The sequence below is a fragment of the Clinocottus analis genome, unplaced genomic scaffold, assembly GCF_023055335.1.
Source record: "Clinocottus analis isolate CAN_PGR_092001 unplaced genomic scaffold, fCliAna1.0.p SCAF_4, whole genome shotgun sequence".
Taxonomy (NCBI): domain Eukaryota; kingdom Metazoa; phylum Chordata; class Actinopteri; order Perciformes; family Cottidae; genus Clinocottus; species Clinocottus analis.
In genome coordinates this window covers 13,090,850-13,100,504 of record NW_027176153.1, presented here as the reverse complement: position 1 = coordinate 13,100,504, position 9,655 = coordinate 13,090,850, and positions in this window count along the sequence as shown.

Here is a 9,655-nt window from a genome sequence, read left to right as displayed (position 1 = left end):
CCCCTGTGTGTCAGTGTTCACTCTAGTCACTTCATTTAGCACGGTCGAGATGTTAATGTCCCCTTCAGTATTTAACTGTTGAGCCTCTGGACTCTTGCTATGGTCTTCAATGATCTCATCTACTTTATCTTTTAGTTCCAGTAACCATGAAATACCCTCATCTTCTAACATCAATAGGAAGTTGCTAGACATATAAGCTGACAGATATTCAAAACAACTCTCCTCGTCATCTTCGTCCGACTTTTCTGATCGAAGCTCATCAACTGATCCAATGTTTTGAGTGAGTTCGAAGATCTCTTCAGCTGTCAGGTGGTGAAGTTGTTTCTTTATTGTCCAAACAAGTCTCTTTCTCTCGTTGTCAGACATGGCCCACGTTGTTGACGCTCTGAGACTGTTGAGTTGCGCTCTCTTGGCTTAGATTCCACTCTGCTGGTTCCCTCACCCTGGCAGTCGCACCCTCGTAGTTCCCCTCACTCTGGCAACGTGTCGTCACTCTGGCCCACGGTTCACCGATCACTAGATCAGCAGTTGTCGGACCTCCGTAGCACTGCCTATCCCGGACGAGCCCCCAAAGAGCTGTTACCAGCCCAGATGACTGGGCTGGTAACAGACTTGATACCACTTAGTGCGGGGAGAAGTACAACATCCGTGTTTCGATAAAACACGTATTCAACAACAAAGCGTGAAGTTACTTTCCATTGTTTACAGAAATAAAGTAAACATAGCTCATCTAGCTAGCTAACAGCGGCTGTCTTCCTCTTCTTCTTCGTTTTCCCGCGTCTTCTCAAGTTATATATGAGGCTGCCAAAAGGAATTGTGAGAAGGCATTTACTACTTTACTGTCTAATAGGATTTTCCAGTGCATCCAGTGCTAAAGGAGGTAAGAAAGGAAGCATTAAAGTATCTTTCCTTAGCATTCAAAGAATTTGACCAGGTCTTATGAAGTCAACAACTACCGACCTGTCTCTCTCCTTCCCTTTCTTTCCAAAACTCTGAAACGAGCTATCTTTCACCAAGTCTCCTGCTTTCTCCACCAGAACAACCTTCTGGACCCTCATCGGTCTGGATTCAAGGCAGGCCACTCCACAGAGACGGCCCTCCTTGCTGTCTCCGAGCAGCTCCACACAGCTAGAGCAGCCTCCCTCTCCTCTGTCCACATCCTTTTAGACCTTACTGCTGCCTTTGACACCGTGAACCACCAGATCCTCATCTCCTCCCTCCAGGATCTCGGTATCTCAGGCACTGCGCTCTCCCTCTTCTCATCATACCTCGACAATTGCACTTACCGGGTAAGCTGGAAAAGATCTGTGTCTGAACCTTGTCATCTCACTACTGGGGTCCCTCAGGGCTCTGTCCTCGGTCCTCTCCTCTTCTCGCTGTACACCAACTCCCTCGGCTCTGTCATTCGCTCGCATGGCTTCTCCTACCATAGCTACGCTGACGACACCCAACCGATCCTCTCATTTCCCCAATCAGAAACAGGGATATCTGAGCGAATCTCTGCCTGTCTGACTGACATCTCTCAGTGGATGTCCACACACCACCTGAAAATCAACCCTTACAAGACTGAATTGCTGTTCCTTCTAGGAAAAGGCTCCCTCACCCAAGACCTCACGATCACCTTCAACAACACAGTGCTGCAGGAATCCTTCATTTAATAAAATAGTAATGAGTTTTTCATTGTACTCATGTTACGTCTTATCAATAAAGTTGCAGAAAAAATGTGTAGTTGGATTCTCTAAACACTGTGGTTATGCTTCCCTAAGTCTTTATGAACTATCCTTCCCATCGCTCAAGTCAAGGAAAAGGGGTTGGGAAAAGACATGGAAAGTGATTTTGTACGTCCTATTTGACTGCATTGTAAATGTATTTACTTATTTCACAATAAATGGAAGGAAGTACTTTAGAGTTCAGTCTGCAATGTTCTCACTCATTAACAATGTTAATGAGTGAGAACAATCGATTAACAATGTTTAACTGCAGTGTAGGAGGTCCATTTGCACAAATACAGACCAAACCAGCCTCATTGAAAGAAGACTCCTTCAGCTACATCTGCCTCACCAGTTAGTCTTGAATGGAAATCGTTTACATGCTGGACAAATAAAAGCTACTCAAATCCATCACCATTCTACTCCAGTCTATTTGAGGTAAAACAAGGGCAAAGTTCAGTTTCCAGTAGTGGGTATATCATTATATTTACACAAACTGTGAATGAAAAATGTCTTAGAAGCACAATGTATTTGAATAGAGGGCACCCTGAATTTTGCTGAGAGATGCCAAACGTGCATTTCATACATCTGCGTAATCTTCCCTTGGTGAGTAACTCTGCTCAGCTGCTGTCATTGTAAAGTATCTATGTACAGCATGTGACCCTAGACAGCAAATATGCCGAAGCAGCAATATTCAAGTACTAGAATACAACAATAATAACATGTTGTGAGCAAATGCCCCTTCCGTTAAATCACAACGTTTCACTAATACACAGCGGGGAAGCAGAGAGAGTTGGCAGCCTGCTCTCCAACCAGAGGACCTAGATTCAAGGCCTTGTGTCGGCCACTGGAGTCTCTAAACAGAACTAGTGAAACACCATCAGCTCCGGGCATCAGAAAGAAATAAGCTTGAGCGGCGCTCCACTGACCTTGACCTCGGCCCTTCCTGTCAAGAGAGGTAAGCTAAGACAATTTTTATATTTAATCAATATCCTCTGCTGGATAATACATCAAACTGGCAACTTATTGAATGCTAAGCAACCACCCAGATCAATGTGCCAATGGAGTCACGAAGATGAAAAAGCAACTGTTTCGTCAGTACCCTTGAATCACTTATTTCAAGCACGTCACAACATGGATTCAAACCAAGAAAATCAAAAGGCATTAGATTAAGTAGCCCTGATTAAATACCCATCAAATAATATCAATAGCATTATGTTCTGAGGTACTTCTAAAAGGCAGGGGGAGACATCACTATTAATATTAAATCTAAAACCCCAACTCTAATTGGCTTTTGCGGTGCAATAAAATGAAGTGGTCTATATCAAGACGTCCTCAATGGGTATTTTCTCCCAGTTAAGGCATCTCAAACCTATACTGTAGCTGATTAGAGACACGTTGTTAGAAATGCATTCCTACAGGCCAAACACAAATAATAGACACAAACTATTATTGTGACCCAGCTTGGCGTAATTTTCTTAAATATGTTGTGCAGTCATTAGAAAACATCCAGCATTGATATGTCATAGCTACAGTGGTTTCCATAATCCCCTCCCTGCGCTTGATTTTCCACAAACACAAAGCTTGAGTAAATTTGTACGATTACGTTTGTAAGCCGTACTGGTGCAATCAGCGTCAATGAGACGCACACAAATAAGATGAAAAGTGTTTTTAAAAGGTCACATGCCCGAGTCCTACATGCTGTTTGATGTTACTGCGGCACATTGTAAGCACTTTTCTTTGCTGAGCGACGGGAGTTAGGAGTTGGATTTTCCATCACAAATGTAACCCTAGAGGCTCTCGTACTGTTTATGTTAAGCTACCTCCAGCTATGACTGTAGCTGGATCACTGGCCCCCATATGGCAGAGGGTTTAGAGTTTCCATTGGAAACTAGGATTGAATGTAAGTGAAAATATGGTGGTAGGATAATGCCACACTGTACAGAAAAATAAAGTCAAACTGGTGCAGAAGACTTAAAGCCTCTGGAATATAATTTTCAACACTCTTTTCATTGTTATTAATACTAAGTTGCCATATAATGTCTAACAAAGACGGACTGAATGTGTTGTGTGTGAGGGGAAAGTAGAATAGTGTTAACACGAGCTAACACGGTCACAAAATGACAGAGCCAAATGTGTGACAAACAAAATGTCACATATGCCCCGCGAAACACTGAGATCTGTTGTGAGGCTTTCGTGGTGTAGCAGAAACTGTCACATGTAGACTACAGCAGTCCCTCTGAGCAGTGGATGTGATCATTGCCTTGCATGGCCACTTTCTGACCTGCGACTGCATGTTATACGCTTTCATTTAGTCTTCCTGTGTCGGCTCTAAAGGAGAAACAAACTGTGTTGGTAATAATAGGAGCCTGCCGATACTCTCTTATCGAGCTTCACTTGTAGTCATGAGATCGTGTGAGGAAGATTTTATTAAAATGTAGCTTTAAAGAGTAGGCAATTGTGTTGTGTTTCTTTGTCAAAAACATGTTTCACGTGCATCAGGGAAATAAAAAAAAAGAGAGCTAGTTGGAACTAAAAATGTAAATCCTTTGGCCTGGTGGGAGTTGTCAATGTCCTCATCAGTGTCAGATATTGCAGGCTAAGTCCATCATCACTGTGAGCGCTGTTGTAACAGCAATATGTGGCTATCTATACTCTTTTATAACGCTTTTATTCCAAATGTACAAGTTGGATTGGAACTCCACCAGGAGTCTAAATCGTGTCTCTTGATTGTTTTACTTCTTTGAAGCTGAACTGTAAAACTTACTTTTTTGCAGCTTCATTTTAAAGGTTGAGTAATGGCAAATCACACGCATGAATATTACAAATACATTTTTTCAAACGGCTGGAAAGAAACAAAGACGTGGGATTACTTAAAAAATAAAATTACATATGGTGTGAAGCTTTAACATTGTGCGCAGTTTACATGTCCCTTTTGTATGTGTGATAAGCTTTGTGATTGCAGGGAACTTCATATTCCTGTCACAAACTGCCTATAGTCAATGTAAGTACACTGCCTGGGCATTCGTTTAAATTACTAGTGCGTTTTTTTCTCGATCGACATTTTTTTTTACCTCAAGTGTGTAATCTTGGGGATTTCTATAGTAATCCCAGACCTGGCAGCGCTGAGTAGCTACCAAACTGATTTAATGTAGAAATACACTGTTCACTTAGTAAAATGAGTGTGTAACTGCTTATAGTATATAGCCTATAACATGTTTGTAATGCAATCTTTTCATTATGTCACGTCCTTGTCCGCATTTGTCTTGCATGTAAATGAATTGTAACGCAACCCTCCAAATAGGTCAGATTTGCACAGCAGGTCCAGAGGAATGTTTCATCTTCATTGAAATGTGTTCGTTATTTACTTTTCCCTCTCATCAGCTGAGCTGCTCGTGCTGCAGGACACCACCTGTTTGGATGAAGCCTCGTCGTTTTCTCAGCCTACACCTATCCAAATGGAGTATCCGTGAGACTGGCATTGTCGTAATCAGCTGTGCGAGTCTTATCTTACCTTTCACGAGACGTTTCGGGCTCCCAGGGGGCTCATTGTTCCGGCGAATGAAAACACCCGTTTGGGTCGCAGCAGTTCAGGTCCCGCAAAGTGTCGTTTACATCCCAAAACCGAGGAGCGTCAGGAGTGTGTCGACATGCAGCGTCAACTTAAAGGAATGACCTACGAAATGAAGGATGAGCCCTGAAACTGAAACACCACATCAGCACAGCTGTACTCCTCTTGTGTCTTGTTTCCCCTCTTTGTCTCCCTGACGGGAGAACAAAAGACAAAACGAATATGGACGAGTTTTGGATTCAAATGTTCCCTTCGCCACGAAGCGGGCGGTTGCGCGACAACACGAGAGCTGAAAGAGCGGTTAATTTCTTTTTAGGAAAAAGACGAATGTCTCCTTCTATTTCCCGACACTAGCGAGGCGTGCGACGGATGAGGCATGATTGCTGCGCGCCCCCGACATCACAGGCTCGTGCGCGGGTCAGACGCTCCGTGGCCGTGGGAGTGAACCGCAATAAGAAATAATTCATGGAAAAAGAGGTCGGCATTTTGACTGAGCGAGAACTGCTCCTGCATGTTGCACGCTGGCTTTGAATAAAAACAGGTCATTTCACTCGTGCAACCTTTGAATGAACATGAAGGCATCATTTTCATTAAAAGGGCTCATTTGAATGAGTTGATTATAAACGGACTTCATTAAGCTTCCTTTCACCGAGAGAAGATGGAAACAAGAGATGGCCATGGTGGGTGGCCCTTGTGCAGCTAGGAATAAGCATGAATCTAATTTACCATATAGTTTCCATTTATATCATCATCCAAACATCTACATTGAACCTCTTGTATCAATGAATGCACATGTTATTCATGTTTCTCATTGCTCCTTTAAATGAGCCCTTTTCATTGACATTATATGACTTGTTATGTAAGACTCCTTTCCTGGATGATTCTGTAAGAGCGGCTTTCCTCCCTCGGGGCCTAGATTGTGCCCAGTGAGAAAACGAATAGGCCTCCATGAGAGCAGAGACACAGAGAGGTCCCTGGTGCTTTGGTTATTGCCTCCATTAGAAGGATTATTTTCATTTTTTGGTGGATGGTCAGATGAGCAGTGCATGTTCTCGCTGCTCCCCATTCATCAAAACAGATAAGCCTACAGACACACACACACACGCAGTTATATTAAGTTATTTCTTCCTTCTTTTTTTTTTTTTTACAATAACAACAAAACAAACCTTTAGAAAATAAGTCCTTTTGTTAAAACCATGTTTTTGGTGATTGAAATGTCAGTTAGCAGGAAAGAATGTTTTTAGACTTGACTGGTTAACCTTCAAGTGTGAAAACAAAGAACATTTAAGTGTTGTTTCTTACCAAAAGCCTTGGATCTCCTTCCATTATTTGCAAGTATGCCATTTTGTGTGCAGTTATCATGTTATAACACAGACACACTTTTGGTTTCACTTCCAAATAAATGGTTGGGATGAACTAGAGATTGGGTTTAAACTCTGGTTGTCTGAGTACTCCTGTTGGTTGTCTTGATGGGTAAATTAGTGGCAAAGTAACCATGACCCAGATTATAAAAACAGACTGTTTCCTTTTACAGCTTATCAGTTATGATGGTATATGATCAACATTCATCATTGAGGACTCTGTGTTTAGTTTGACACTGTTAAACAGACTCCTCCTCATCGGAGTTGTCACTTCTTAAAATTTATTTAAAAAAAAAAAAAAAGGTACAAAAGATGCTGAGAGAAAGACCCGTTGATGCAAAACAACCTGGGAGGAAGAAAGCCAGATGAAAGAAATGAGGTTGACAGTGTGCTTGTGTCTGAGAGACAACAATACAGGGCAAAATAATTCTTCATGATGGCAGATTCACATTTGTTAGTTTTTTTTTGCTTGATTCACAAACGTTTCCACAAAAAGATTCCAGTGAGCAGCGCTGTCACATTTGAATGCAGCTGACTCTGCAGGAGCTGGTCCTAATCTACCTTGAACTCAAAGATGTTCATTAGTAGCAAATCAGTCACAAGGTGCATGCATTAGGAATCCATTTACAGAATTACAATGGGCATCTATTAAGTCTGGCCTCCTCCATGCAGTAAATGGCATGCAGAGAACAAATCAAGCATATTTCTATTATAGTCCAAACTATTTCTGATAAAACTGGCGGAACAACATGAGCAGATCTATGTTTATACGGTAAAATGGTGTGTGCATAAAGACAGGGGGTAGGTGTGCCCTGTCGTGAATGCTTTATTTTTGTACTTCAGACCTAAATAAATCCATTATTAGAGGCTGACATGACAGCGGGGTTTGTATGGAGAATGAATCAGACTGTCCATCTTTAGCCTCTCCTGTGTGATGCTAGTTGACCTGGAAGTAAAAAGTAACAGAAGGCATTCCCGCCCACTGGCTCCATGCGGCCCCCACTCTCACCGTCAGTTCCACTATCACACACACACACACACACACACACACACACACACACACACACACACACACACACACACACACACACACACACACACACCAGCTCTTTAATACTTGATTGTCCTGCTGATGTGCTCTCTTACAATCTACTTTTCCACATGCTGTCAGCCTTTCCATCTCTCTGTGTGGAGGACTGTGTGTGTCTTGCAGTTAGGGGTAGCCTAATTAAGTCCTTGCAGTAAGGCCCCCTGTGGCTGACAAAAAGGGAGGTTCCAGGCCAGACAAAGTACGGCCCATCACCTACTCCTCTGCAAGGAAAGCCCTTCTGGCTCCAAGCCCGGATAACAGCGGATGGCTGAATGTAGGACTTGTATCTCTGCTCTGTGAAGGGGTTCCAGAAAGCACAAAAAAAGAAAGAAACATTGAGTTTTTTTAACTGTTCACTGTGTGAAGCTGACGTCTTTGAGCACCTGCAACTCCTGCCAACAAAACTCAAGAGAGGCAGTGTTTCATAGAAATATTGACAGACTTATTTTCACGAGTGACCTTGAAGTATAACATGCACACGGTCCAGGTTTCTGTGTCTGGTTTCATGTGTGCGAGTAAAGCCCCCGCTGTCAGGAAATGACTGACGATGGAGACGTTCCCAAGCTGTGGAAAAAATGTAAAGTGGGTCGTCTCGCTTTATCGTTTATCCTTCCTTTAGTCCTTAATGGTTTTTCTCATGCACCAGTGGATCATTCATCTTCTAGGTAGCCATGTCAGTCTCTCTACTCTGGGATGCAGAATGTGAGGGGGCTGCTAGTTCGCTAATTTCGATGCGAAAACATGAGAGGAAAACATGAGATCAGCTTTTTGCCTCTTTCATTCCTCTCTGATGGGGAAAAAGCAGCTCGTCATGCAGCTTCCTCTGATGCACAGCGCGGATTAAATACTGCAGTTAATGAGCAGCAAGCACCAACATGATTTACATGTGATACATTCATTATTTAAAGCAGATTTACCTGGAAGAGAAACATCTATTTCTGATAATGTCATCTCATCAATTTCAAGCCTGTTTTTCCACATAAGTAACCATGGTTACCATATTGTGTTTTTCCCTTTCTATGCCCCTCTGTATAAAAGCCAGCTGCTGCCAGCTGTAATAGCAAAAGACAGTAATGAACATTGTTGTGAAAGATAGGAAATCAGATGTTCTCTGGACAGGGGCATTCTGGCAGATGCTTTTCTCTAAGCTCATATTTCCTCATGAGTCTCGTCTTGCCATCTGAGATTCATCTCCCTGAACTGAGTTTTCCCTGTGCTCTCCTCCCAGAAGATGCCTCGACTTCATTGGGGTTAAAAATAGATATATCCCCTGGTGCAGCTTGAGCCTAACTTCGTTTTCAGCAGAGAAATGAAAAGCACACATACTTAGCTGGAGGGACAAAGGAAAAAAACAATAACCTTCAAGATCCAATGACAAATCAGTGTATGTCTGTTAAGACAACAGCATGAGGAAGAACAAAGCTCCAAACAAAAAGGCCTTTTGCTGAGGTTTAGACCTGTGTCGCACTCTATCCTTTATAGAGCTCGCTCACTTTGAATTTCACTTTAATTTCACTCAAATTAGTCCTTTACATCTGTTGAACAGGGTTGAAGCCCACCTGAAGTCTGAGAGTGCTTTAAATACCAAAATGAAAACCCAATCCTGCTAAATATTTGAACAGGAGTTCTTATGGCAGGTTAATAATCACAGCCTTTCCAGTCCCCGCCTATAAAAATATTGATTTCTCACTGGCTGCTGCTGACCTCGATTCATCTTTCTGATCTATCTTTGTACACACGTAGACACACCCAGGCAATATGCAAAGAGAAATATGCCCATACAGATGCATGTCTTTCTATGAATCCTTGCAGCTCATGTGTCGACAAAGGGAGTGAAACAGTGAGAAGACCGAAGGAGACGGAGGGACAAATTGAGTGAACGAGAGGAGGAAGAAAGTGACGTTGCAAGAGAATGGAGATGGAT